The 13,027-nt window shown below is 43.3% G+C and overlaps 1 protein-coding gene across 1 annotated transcript in view; it reads right to left on the bottom strand.

The window, feature by feature from the left end:
- Positions 1-13,027, bottom strand: part of LOC138261625 (SCO-spondin-like) — a 1,514,343-nt gene that overhangs the window by 1,144,465 nt on the left and 356,851 nt on the right. The window lies entirely within an intron of this gene.

Genomic DNA, 13,027 nt, shown 5'->3' with positions numbered 1-13,027 from the left:
CAAGCCTAAACATTCCATGGGCTACCAATTCCTTAACAATAAGACAGAATCTTTAAATATAGCTATGTGTTAAAGCCCCTACAATGCCCATTGACTAAAATCCATGAAAAATGGATCTTCCAGAATGCCCATGACCTACAATATGCAATCACTCCCATTGCCAGAATACCTCATCATAGCCGTTGCTTATAATCCTCAAACATGATCACAGGCAAGGGCCATTAATAAACAATGGTCTGGAATCCCTCACCATACCCATAAGGAACAATGGTATATGGTCAGGGACTAGGTTATGCCCCAGTGAGCCTACAGTATTGAATCCAACAGCATCCTGTCATTGCCACTGGCTAGAATGAAAGATGGGAAGAATCAACATAATCATACATACCTGTAACAACATCTGAAGCCTCAATAATAGACTCAAAATAAAAGCGGGTTACAGCTCAAGCTGGACAACAAAGGCATGCCTCACCCTGTAGACATCAGGAGAAAAATCTATTCACCTGCCCTTCCACTGTCACATTAGTGTAATTTGTAACTTGACAGTCAATAATGCCATTTAAGTGAAGTTAGATCCGTGATTTCAGTTTAAGAAGGAAAATGTATTCTGAAAATTACTTTGCCAGAATTCTGGGATACACAGATTTGAGATCATTGGATGAACTCAAACAGATTCTATATCCCTCTACATTGTGACCTGACTGATGGAATCTTGTAGATCAGTGATTCACTGGGGATCCACAAAGCCTACTCAGGTAGTCTGTGATAGAACTCATTAAAATGTTGATTTTTTAATATTTGTCTGTCAAATAATTAACACAATCAATTTGTGTATTCAAAATTGCTTAGGCTATGGGCCCCGGCTTCCATTTATTTCTCACTGGGGAGGAACCCTGGATTTCATTAATGCTAATGTTGGGGTCCATAGCAATCAAAGATTAAGAACCAATGCTGTAGATCTCTAGTGCTGCCCTTTTAAGGTGTTAGAAGCCTACTAACTGGCCTACTGTTATACCACAGGCTCTGCTTAGTCTCCAACTCTGCTTTTTCACTCCCATTTAAATTACTATCCTCTCTCAGTGTTTTGAGACTCTGCTGCTGGCTTTATAGTGCCAGCATCAGTCATAATAAGGGTTAACACATTCAACACCCTTGGTATGGCAACATAGCTATGAAGTTTCTCTTCAAGTTTTTCCAGAGAAAGACTTTTCACATGTCCTTTTGATCTAGACCCCTACATCTGATAGAATATGTTCACATTTTCTACTGTATTTTTATATATAAGGTATTTAAATGTAGATCTCTCTCTCCTTCCATTCTCTCTTTCAGATAAAAAGTATGTAAACAATAAAGATTTCAGATTAGATGACGCAACATCCCGGTAGCTATCTTTGCTCAGGGTTCCCTCAAAATTATGTTTAATGTTCTAGGAATATTGGCAACAGAACACAATACAATTTTGATTGGTGATACCATATCCTGCAGTACATCTAAGGCTCTAATTACAAACTGGGGCATGATTCACAAAGGTAAACTTATACTTTTGTGTAAGTTTATAATTGCTTACTATTCACAAAGGTATTTTATGACTAGTATATCTATGAATGTGGAATCTCTGTCTCTGCACATACAAAGAATAGATGTTCCTATCTTTTTATGTGCAAAGACTCCACAGTCGTAAAGATACTACTCATAAAATGCCTTTGTGAACAGCAAGCAATTGTAAACTTATACAAAAGTGTAAGTTTAACTTTGTGAATCAAGCCCTTGAAGTTTAAAATCTGATCCCTCTGTGGGCAGCTCTTGGCAGAGGGATCCAGGGTTGTGCAATAGCTATGGCAGCCCCACTGTTTTCCACAGATAGGTTAAACCTACCAAACTTTATTAATGGAAAAGTCCTGGGTAAAACGCAAAACATATGCTCCTTTCCAAGTAAATAACTTGAAATAGGGCTTATATCACACATGATAAATACCTCTCTCATGGATAATGATTTTCAGTGGGTGCGCAAACAGCTCATTCTTCTCTGACCTACCCAGAAGCAGGGCCTTAGAACTTATAAGGCAGAGAAAATAATAACATCATGACTTTACTTACTGTTCATTCATTGTTCCTACTTTAACTTTCTAATAGGAACAATAGTAAAAATCACATCTTCGCTTGTGGCACCATTGTTTTTAAGGATTACATAACGATACACAAGCATAGAAAGGCACACTTAATTAGGGCAATCTTTAGCAGCCCTTCATACATTTCACGTCTGCAAGTCCAGGTTATACTGGGTAAATATTTGGTTCACAGAGAATAACATTAACTCTGTTTTAAATGCTGGTGAGAAAGTTATTTCCGGCCATTCTGGCACAGCAAATAATGTGTCAAAAGGCCATGACAGCAGATCCTAGGCTGGATGTTTACAGGAAACAGTGTATCAGATGCAGGGCTTGCAAAGGAAGAGATATTGGTAATTGTTTTTGCCAAAACTCATTCTAACAGACCACCTCCCCAAAGTTCATTAGAACCCATTATTTGCAGTTAGTAAAGGAAATTATACACATTTCATAATGGCCTTAGGATTCTGAACTATGTTGACATACCACCAAACACCCATTAATGTAAATTCACCAAAATGGCAGAGGTAGCGGAATTGACATCGCATGCCATTTATTTTTAAATGACGCGCCGCAGCGCGCGGCACGAGCCGAACATTCGGCTTGGGCCACAGCACGCGGTCCTCAGACGTGCCACGCCCCCAGTCTGCTGTGTGCTTTACGAGGCCCCAAATTGGGCATGGGGCTTCGTTCTTTTGCTGTGCACCGCGTTTTTAGGCATGCCTGACCCCCCCACTCACCTGTTCTTTTCTTCTCTTTTCTTCTTTTCCTTGGCCATCTGGTTGTGCCTTCCTTTATGTTTTTTCCCCCTTCCCATGTTACTTTTCTCTTCCCAGCATTCCTTGTTCCCTATCCACTATGGTTCCTAGTCCATTCTGTTCTGTGTGCTATTCCCTATCTAAGATGGTGTCCTTTTACTTCCTGTTGGTCGTTTCCTGTTTGTTGGTATTTAAGGGCTGTGATTCTTTCCTTGCGCTGCAACACTTTCTGTTTGGATGGTGTCTTCGCTCCTGCTTCCTTGTATTCCGGTGCTGGTTCTTGTCAGTTCAGAATACTTTTTCCTGTATTGGCTCCTGCTGATACCTCTTCTTTTTTGTTCCTGTTGTAGGAAGATATCTTGTGGAGGTTTTTACCTCTTTCACGGTTTTTTTTCCCTCTGGTGCTACTTCTGAGGGACACGGCCTGCTCTTGGCGTACCCATTGCCTGCAGCACTGTGGCTACCAGAAAGAGTCGCCCCTACTTGGGCCAAGGCCAAACATTCAAGAACAGGATCCACACCACTCGCTCTGCGGCCTCCAGGGTAAAGCAGCACGTAAGTCGTGACATTAAATGTTTTTAGCCAGGACAACAGTCCCTGCTTTTTAAATATATGGTGTTATTGACTTTATACTGTTTTTCAGAAGAATAACTGGACTCAGTTTTTGTAGTGATTTTTATCACATGGTATCAATTGTTGTATGTCTTGATTTACTTTAGTTATTCATTTTATGTGGTTGTTGATTGGTGTTATTTGTATCTTTTATCTGCTTTTATGATTGTGAGATACAATCGAATAAAGTATTGTTTTGATGATGATGATGATGATGACATTGCATGCCATTCACATGAAACTTGTCCTTAAATTTCACTATCACACACATGCTTACACACATGCACACTCACCACTGCACACACTCTCTAATGTAAATACACACACCCCACCAGCAAGCATGCACACATACATATAAAAGCATTTCCTTAAATATGAGCTGCCAATGTGTTCCAGGCACTGACTTTGCCACCTCCGAGGCCAGGGGTCACAAAAGCAGTCTTTGCGGTCGCAAGGGGCAAGCCAGGGGTTGCAGCTGCAACCCCTAAATGATGTCCATGCATACACCCCTGAGCGCAGACACCAAGGACAACTACACATGACTGTGGTCCCACTAAACTGTACCCACCACACTCCACTACTTGATGTGACACTGCATTTGACTACATCACACCAGAACACACTCATTAATCGCTACCACAAACAGAGTGATGTAGCAAGGGTCCACTGGACCCTAATGAAAGCAAGGGTAATGCCTTTCTGCCCACCTGTAAGGTAGTAAATGTCAACCATATTAGAGGCAGATTGAGCAACTCAAGCCCCCATGCCCGGATGCCGCCTCATCTGCTCCACCACTGATAACGATGGTGGTCATTTTGACCCTGGCAGCCTTTTGACTGCCAGGGTAAATGTTGCAGTCCCACCACAAACGGGCTGGCGGTGCAGACTGCCATGGCCGTCAGAACATCTGGGCCGCAGATGATCATCTCCGTCCTGTGGTCCACAAAAGACCGCCGGCAGAATTAGGAGGCGGCCTTCCGACATGGTTTCCGCGGCGGTAGCACCACAATGAAAACCATGGTGTAAAGGCTACCGGTGACAGGGAATTCCTTCCCTATCACAGGTAGACGGCTCTACCCCCAGCAAGCACTAGACCCCCCACCCTCCCTTCAGCCACATCGTCCCCCACCCCCTCCAGCCACATCGCCACCCTCCCCTTCAGCTACCTCTCCCTCCCTCAACCATTCCCCGCATACATGCACACAGACACACACCACGCATACACCCATTCACCGACACTTGCTTACACACATCCACTCACACGCATCAATACATGCATCCATACACGTATTCACAACTACATTAATACACGTATTCAAGCATGTATCCGTACGCACATTCAAGCATGCCTCCATACATGCATTCACAACTAAATTCATACATGCATACTCACACCCATCCAAACACGCATACTCACACACATACACACTTACATGGAGACATGCACTCACTTCAACATTCAGATACGCATACAACCACGCATTCACACATTCATGCACACACGCAGACACAACACACTCATACATGCACACACAAAAGTCCGCACCCTCCCACCCTTCCCCTGTCGGATGATCACTTTACCTATTCCAGGGAGAAGGTCGTCCGGAAGGGAAGGGGCGCATCCACCGTCGGCAGCGCCCAGCCAACAGGACACCGCCAGGCAGTATTATGGCCCATAATATGGCAGGCAGTGTCCTACTGGCGGGGCGGAGACGGCGGTGGAACCGTCAGAACACCCCTGCCCACCAGCACGATTACTGCTGTATTCCTGCCCAAAGTGTAGCGGAAATCCAGCATTACCCGTAACATGGTGGGCGGGAGGCCGCCAGCACTGGGGGGTCCTCAGGTGCCCGCAGCTTTGGCGGTCTTTATGGAAGACCGCCAAAGTCGTAATGAGGACCATGCCCCTGACCACAAACCACACTTCTTCATCAACCACCACTCTCCAGCACACTCCATAACAGACCATAACAAACTCCAGGTACATCCGAATCCCATCACAGTCCATCAAACTATCAAGAGAATTTCGGACTTCGCGTTCCTGTCACTCTATTCCTGAGTCTTCACTCTATGCTCACAATTTAGCAAGCCACTATACTAACCCCACTGTTAAAAATTTGGTCTCTAGTTGGCAGAGGTGTGCACCCTGTCCAAACAGGGACCACAATCCTAGTCAGGGTAAGTCTCAACACAACCTAAATTATCCTGTGCTCACACTATGGTAGATTGGCCCAGAGCAGGCAGGGTTAACTTAGAAGGCAATGTGTAAATTATTTGTGCCATAACTCATACAGTAACACAGTGAAAACACCACAAAACGTACTTCACACTTGTTTAGAAAAATAGATGTTTATCTGAATAAAACAAAACCAAACAGCAAAAATTCAATATGCATGAGTCAAGATATCGGTTGTTAGAGGTTTAAGTAAATCTTAGTCCATAGGAATCAATGGATGTATCTTTTTAGCACAAAGTACCTGGGGTGCGTCAAAAATAATGATGCAGAAGGCTGAGGAGGAGGGGATGCCTTGGAAAGTAAAGCAATGCATCCATTCTTCCAGCATGGCGGAGGTGATGCTTTGATTCTTTCTTCAAGGGCAAGGTGATGCATGGGTTTTTGGGTACGAAGTCCTGGCTCCTTAGGTGCCAGGCAGGGATATTTTGACGTCCAAGGACGATGCATGGAAAATTTAAAACACACTTTGACGATGGAATAGGCACTGCATCGATGTGGTAGACACTGCAGTGATTCTTCAGCAGCCAGACAGCCACTGCGCCGATTCTGAAGGTGTTGCATCAATTTTGCAGGTGATTTTCCGATGCAGTGGATTTTCTCTCTCTGGTGAAGACTTTGATGGCCCCGAGACTTCTTAAAAGGAGGCAAGCTCAGTCCAAGCAGAGATCACTTGTGGGGGAAGGCAAAGTCCTTCCACCAGAGTCAGGGAGCAGCAGGGCAATAAGCAGGAGTGCAATTCTTCCAGAAGAGCAAGCCAGATGGGTCCTTTGGGCAGCACAACAGTCCTTCTGACAGAGTCCTGTTGCAGGTCCAGAAGTTACTGATTTGACCCAGTATATGTACACAAATGTGCCTTTGAAGTTAGGGAAACTTCAAAGAGTGGTTGGTTTTGAAATGCAACAGTTCCCCTTTTCACCCACCCAGTCTTGTCTGCCAGGAAGTCTGTGGGGGGTTCTCAGTCCTTTGTGTGAGGTCAGGCCACTAGCCTTTGAAGTGTAAGTAAGAGCCTCTCCACCTTTCCTGCCCAGCCAGAGCCATCATTATGCAGATGAATGCAGAGGCCTGTGTTTATGCTTGTCTGGGTGAAATGACAAGGGGAGCTGTCAATGAGCACAGACCAGATGATAATTGGAGACAGGTTGTAAGGCACAAAGAGCAATATGTGCAGAAAAATGCCTACTTTCTAAAAATGGCATTTCAAAAATAGTAATATTAGAATCCAGCTTAACCAGAAAGCTGGATTTTTTGCTACCATTCTAAACATACCAAACATGACAATGCTGCTCCTTTTAGATCCGAAATGACCACTTAAATGTATATAAGGGAATTTCCAATGCTGGCCTATGAGAGGAGCAGGCTTCACAATAGTGAAAAACGACTTTGGGAGTTTTTCACGACCACAATATTGTAAAACGTACATGTACATGTACTGCCTTTTACTTACATTGCACCCTGCACTATGGGCTACCTAGGGCTTACCTTAGGGGTGACATATGTAATAAAAAGGGAGTTTAAAGCTTGGCAAGTAGTTTTAAATGTCAAGTTGAAATGTAAAAGAAACTTCACACAATGCAATGGCAGCTGCCGAGATGTGGTTAAATGGTTACTTATGTGGGTGGCACAATCAGTGCTGCATGCCCACTAGTAGCATTTCATTTATAGGACCTGGGCACATATGGTGCGCTTTACTAGGGACTTATAGGTAAATTGAATAAGCCAATTGGGTAAGGGCCAATGTTACAATGTTTAGGGAATAAAGCACAAGCACTTTATCACTGATCAGCAATGGTAAAGTGCACAGAGTCCTAAAACCAGCAAAAACGAGATCAGTAAAATGGAGGGAGGCAGGCAGGCAGGCAAAAAGTTGGGGGAAGATTACCCTAGGGCTGTTAGGTCTAACACCCACACTTCACCTTCCTAAGTCTACCATCCACTTTCTGATGCTGTAAAATACTATACATGTTACAACTGTGATTTTTACAGTTTCATTTGCAGAATGTAAGTAATATAATTAACTATCTAGCAGTATAGACCATTTACATAGTAGACAACACATACAGGATGGGCTTTGGTATTTTTGATAACAGGTTACTGTTATAAAACTCAATGGCTCACTTTATTTGAGTTTCATCGGGAAAGGCACAGAATAGGCTGTCAATATTCAAACCAGTGATATGCAGATTACACAGTCTTTTGATTTATATTATTAAAAAGCTTGTTGTGCGGACTCATCTGGACAACATTCTTGCATTTAAATAGCTGGGTTTTCCTTTTATCTCAATTTACCTACTCTTACTACAGTTCTCACTCCACTGCTTTATCTATTTGAGATTTTGTTCTGAAAATCTCTGCTGTTCATTTTTAGGCTTATCTTGAGGCTGAATCTCAAATAATCAGACAGGGGGTTCTTACAGCTACATCATGTACCATTGGATTGTATAGCAGCATTAAATGAAACAGTATTTAAATTTTTCTATACAGCGTCTATACAGCTATTCAGCAATATTACTGACAGACCAAAGGTACAAATGTGGGGCATCCTTTGCTCCCAGTGTAATAAACCTATCTTGGGCACACATCTATAAGGTTCGCAACTTAAAATAAAATATCTACTCATGGAAACAGTTCACAGATGACATCACCATAGGTATGTTGGGTCAGAAAGAATACAATTGCTCATTCTGTGGAAATAGACAGGTGGTAGCCATAAGTGAAGAAATTCCATTGCTAGCCGGTTAACAGGAATTAAATATCTAAAAAGTAAGAGTTAGAATATTTTTGTATAAAATCCTAAGCTCTCTATTACCACCTACAGCATCTTTCTTTCAGGTGACTTACTTCTCTCGTAAAGAAATATCTCTTTTGTAGGAGTCTTTGTGGCTGGTAATTGTTTCTGAAGCTCAGCTGCTCATCACTGACATTCTGCAACTGCCTTGATGTTTGATTATTATGTATGTACGTATGTATGTAGGGGGCATGGATCCCTTGCTCACTGTGCTATAGGATCCAATCTATCACTGATGCGGGCTAAGGTAGGCTGAAACCAGTCTGGGATTGCTTGTGGTCCCTTCTGGAGGGGGCCTTGCCTTGCAGTTTGGGATGCACTGTTCCCATTACAAACAGGGTCAGTAGTGATTTGAATAAGGTGGGCCTTTGTCTAGAGAGGCACAGTGGGCGAAAAAACAATTAGTTGGAATTCCACCCCAAGAGATTGTATAGTAAAAAATTATTGGAGCGGTAGCTAGTTTCTGTGAGCAGAACTATACTATTGTTTCATCATTATGTGATGTTTCTTAAAGAGGTGTCTTCAAACCATTCATGAATTGGATCACGGTTGGATGGGCCTGATAGATTTAGAGAGGTGGGGATTCTGACTGTAATGGCTTTGTAAACGATATGACTAGTTTGAAGATAGTGTGGACCAGAAAGGTAGCTAGTGGTGTTCCACAAGATGTGGGTGTTGTGATCATATTTCTTCAGACACTGGGCCCTAAGATATCCTGTGAAATGTAGGCTGGTGTCCAGTATGAATCCCAGAGACTTGGCATTGGGTGAAAGCTGGAGTTTGAAGCTGTGAAGGTTCATGCCATTGAGCCAGAATTCTGTCTTGGTGGAGCAGAGCTTCAGGTTGGTGTAGAACACGGGGTTTTGGTGTTTGATCACTGAAGCAATGTCACCAAAACCTGGTAGCTATTGTGCCCAGTTCCCTCTTGTATAAATGAATCAGGAGGCTTTGCCATACGCAACAGTTTATTGAAGCCAGAGCCTTTGCCTTGAAGTGCTGTGCATGGAACACAATGTAAAGTTATCACTACATGTTAGCATCAGCAGAAGCAATGTTCTAAAGGCAGGACCCAAAAGTAATCTAAGTGCTAAGTGGTTGACTTAAGGAGTGCCAAACTACTTTTAAAAGCAGAGGACAATCTAATTTGATGGACTACATATTTCTCCCAGTTTTCACAATGGGCTCCTGCTGAGTTGATTTGCACACCCTGAGCTTTTTCCTAACTTCCTCAGTATCCACAAATGCCCAATAGAACTTTGGGTTAAGGACCACCTGAGTGGATAAAAATGGCAGACGATGCTTGCTAGATCAATGTCAGCACAATGCATGCACCTTTAACACTGGGTAAAACTTTCTTCAGATTCCCATACGTTGCAGTGCATATTTCCATGAAGATGATACATGGTTGTGAAATCCATTTGTACAGTGCCTGCTACTTTTTCTTGCTGGAGTGAATGTTTTTTCTGGGCAACTCTCCAACACAGAAGTGACACGGAGAAGCTTCCCACATGCATACAATGATCATATCTTGATTTAATCTTCAGAGGCATCCTCTGTCATACTAGATCATTTTCCTGTGCTCAGGCCATCTTCATGAATGGCAGCCATCAGGCCAATCAAAGTCTAGATATATGTTTGCATCTCACCTCTGAGTGGGTTTGAAGAATTATTTTAAGTCTGAAAGTAATTCTTTTAACCATCCAAGTATCATACACAGGCCAACCAGATCGACTCACTACCAGCTCTGCCCACTAATACCTGTCCTGCCCAAAGGACCCACATGGACCATTAGAAGGTCTTTTTAACATATTTATTGTTCTGTAAATCGTAATATGCCCCTTTCAAAATGCTTGTTGCAATGATCCACAAACCAACACTATGGAATATATGTCTGATTTTATTCTGTTTTCTCCTATTTCCACTCTTGATTCTCTAGTTGCTATTAATATTAATTTTGTATATCTTACCATGTCTGTGACTTATGTCTTTGAAGACATTGCATTGTGCAACATGCTTTAACTGGCTATGAAACATACTGAGACAATCTATGCTACCTAAAGGGAGAACAAAGGGTACTTCGTGGAGACATTGAAGTCATCTGACACTTAATCACTGTAGTAGGGAAATGAAGATGCTCACTTAAAGTGTAGAGAATCTTTAGCTATCAATAAGTTAGCAGCAATTTATTCATAAGGGGCTATTCTCTTAGACATTTTGATCTTACCTAATCATTCATATGTTTTTTTTAAATCTACCTTTTCAACACTTTCCTCTGCCGTCCACTCTGCCTTCCATTATCTTCCCTATTCTTATTAGCCTTCTGCATCCCACTCCTCCCTGTTCAACATTGCTCACCCTACCTTCAGCTACTATTCTCTTCCTCCATCCTCTATCACCCCCATTGTCTCCCACCTCTCTGCCCCCCTTGATACCTTCACCTGCCATCCTCCTCAGCCTTTCTCCTTCTAAACCCTAATAAAATCTGTAGATCAGCCCTTGAGCCTTCCCTTACTACTATTTACTCTACAACCTTTAATCCCCTCTGCTCCTTCTAATCTCTCTTGTCCTCCAATTCGATTTGACACACACTCTCTAACTGTCCCTCTATTCACACACAACCACATACTTCTTGCTCTCCCAACATGCCATACCACCTACCACTCCTATCTCCACCCTGCCCATTCAACCCACAGGACCTTCCTTCCAGCTCTGCAGCCCACTTTTCTTCTCCCTACCTAGCCTATCTAATCACTAGTTATTTTGGTTCCATTATTATTTCATAGTTTGTTTTCCATTTCACTGATATTACAGTGTAATCAGAAACCTCACTCTGTTGATGTTACATTGTAAAGCATACTAGCTCACTTGGGTAGAGCCCAGCTATAGAACAATGCAAATAAACAAATAAATAAAATTAACAAAGATAACAATATAGTAGAATACATATCCTGTCCTCTACCAACTCCCCTTGTCTCAACAAGTTATAGCTTTCTTCAAAAAATGGCTTAAGTCCTTGGTCGCACATCAAAAAACATCCATGGTGTGGTGGCTCAGTGCACGAATGCACCCACAGCAGGAATCTGTTTTTGACCTCATGGTCACAGGTTTGAATCCTAGTGGGTCTGTTGAAGTAAGCCTCAGCAAGGCCTACTAGTGTAAGGGGTTCACCTTTCTCTGCACAAAGTCCTCAGACCATGTAGGAAGAAGATGGCACAGAAACTGAAATAAAAGACAAAGGGGGTCATTACGACCTCGGCGGTCTTTTAAAAAGACCGCCGAGGCCGTGGGAGACAGAATACCGCCATTGCCGGCGGTATTTCTGTCTCCCTATTATGACATTTCCGCTGGGCCAGCGGAAATGTCACATCAATATTGCAGCTGGCTCGTAATAGAGCTGGCGGCAATGCTGATGTGCAGCGGGTGCAGTAGCACCAGTCGCGCATTTCACTGCCCGAAATTCGGGCAGTGAAATGCGCGACGGGGCTATGCCTGGGGGCCCCTGCACTGCCCGTGCCAAGTGCATGGGCAGTGCAGAGGCCCCCAGGGGCACCCCAAGTCCCCTTACTGCCGGCCTTTCCATGGCGGTGTGTACCGCCATGGACAGGCCGGCGGTCGGGGACTCATAATCCCCAGGGCAGCAGTGCTGGCACCGCTGCCCTGGGGATTATGACCGCCAGGCGGAATCCTGGCGGGAAAGTGAAGGGGCCGGCGGTATGGCCGTGGCAATTCCACCACGGTCATAATTGCTGGCGGAACACCGCCAGCCTGTTGGCGGTAACACCGCCGGCCGCCAGGGTCGTAATGACCCCCAAAGTTTATTAACCTCATGAGGTGGTACTACAGTTCAAACAGCACCCTTCGGTAATGTTTGAAGTAGCACACTGAACTGAGAGAGCATGGTCCCTTTATACCCACGCAGGGGCTAAAAGGAGGTGGTACAATTATAGAAGCAAGACTTGCATACATGTAAGGTCATGTGGAAATGCACAGTCGACAGGTAGGAGGGGCTGACAGTTTTCAAGGACTAACAGCTGCAGACCTTACTGAGCATGTGCAAAAGTGGGGGATGCTAAATATAACTCGTCACTAGGCAGATTTTCAAGAGTAGTTAACAGAAAGGTAGGACAGAGCACATGGTGAGCACATGGCAGCATGTGGCAGAGAAAATGGCTGCCATGAATACAAAATGGATTCCGTGAAATGTTCACAATAGTTACTAAATACAAGATGTCTTCTGCTAATGCTTAATCTAATCGCTGCTAAACTTCAACAGGTCCACTAAGCTTTAATGAGTACCACTGAGTTGGTTAGTAATACACCTCTGTTATTTTCGTGCCAAGATACCATTCATAGTGAATGTGCCCTATAGAAGTAAACAAGTTGTGTTCTAATTTTGATAAACTTTCTTCTACTAATCATGAAACACATGCTTGGATGGCCCAATACAAATGCTTGAAGTTAAGACGGTGTGTGCATTGCACCATCATAGAACATAGTTCTTCTTTAGACTAATATAACTTATCAAAAA

This window comes from Pleurodeles waltl, chromosome 10 (genome assembly GCF_031143425.1).
Source record: "Pleurodeles waltl isolate 20211129_DDA chromosome 10, aPleWal1.hap1.20221129, whole genome shotgun sequence".
In the NCBI taxonomy this organism is placed as follows: domain Eukaryota; kingdom Metazoa; phylum Chordata; class Amphibia; order Caudata; family Salamandridae; genus Pleurodeles; species Pleurodeles waltl.
The sequence above is the reverse complement of the archived record's forward strand: the minus strand, read 5'-3'. Positions and strand labels throughout refer to the sequence as shown.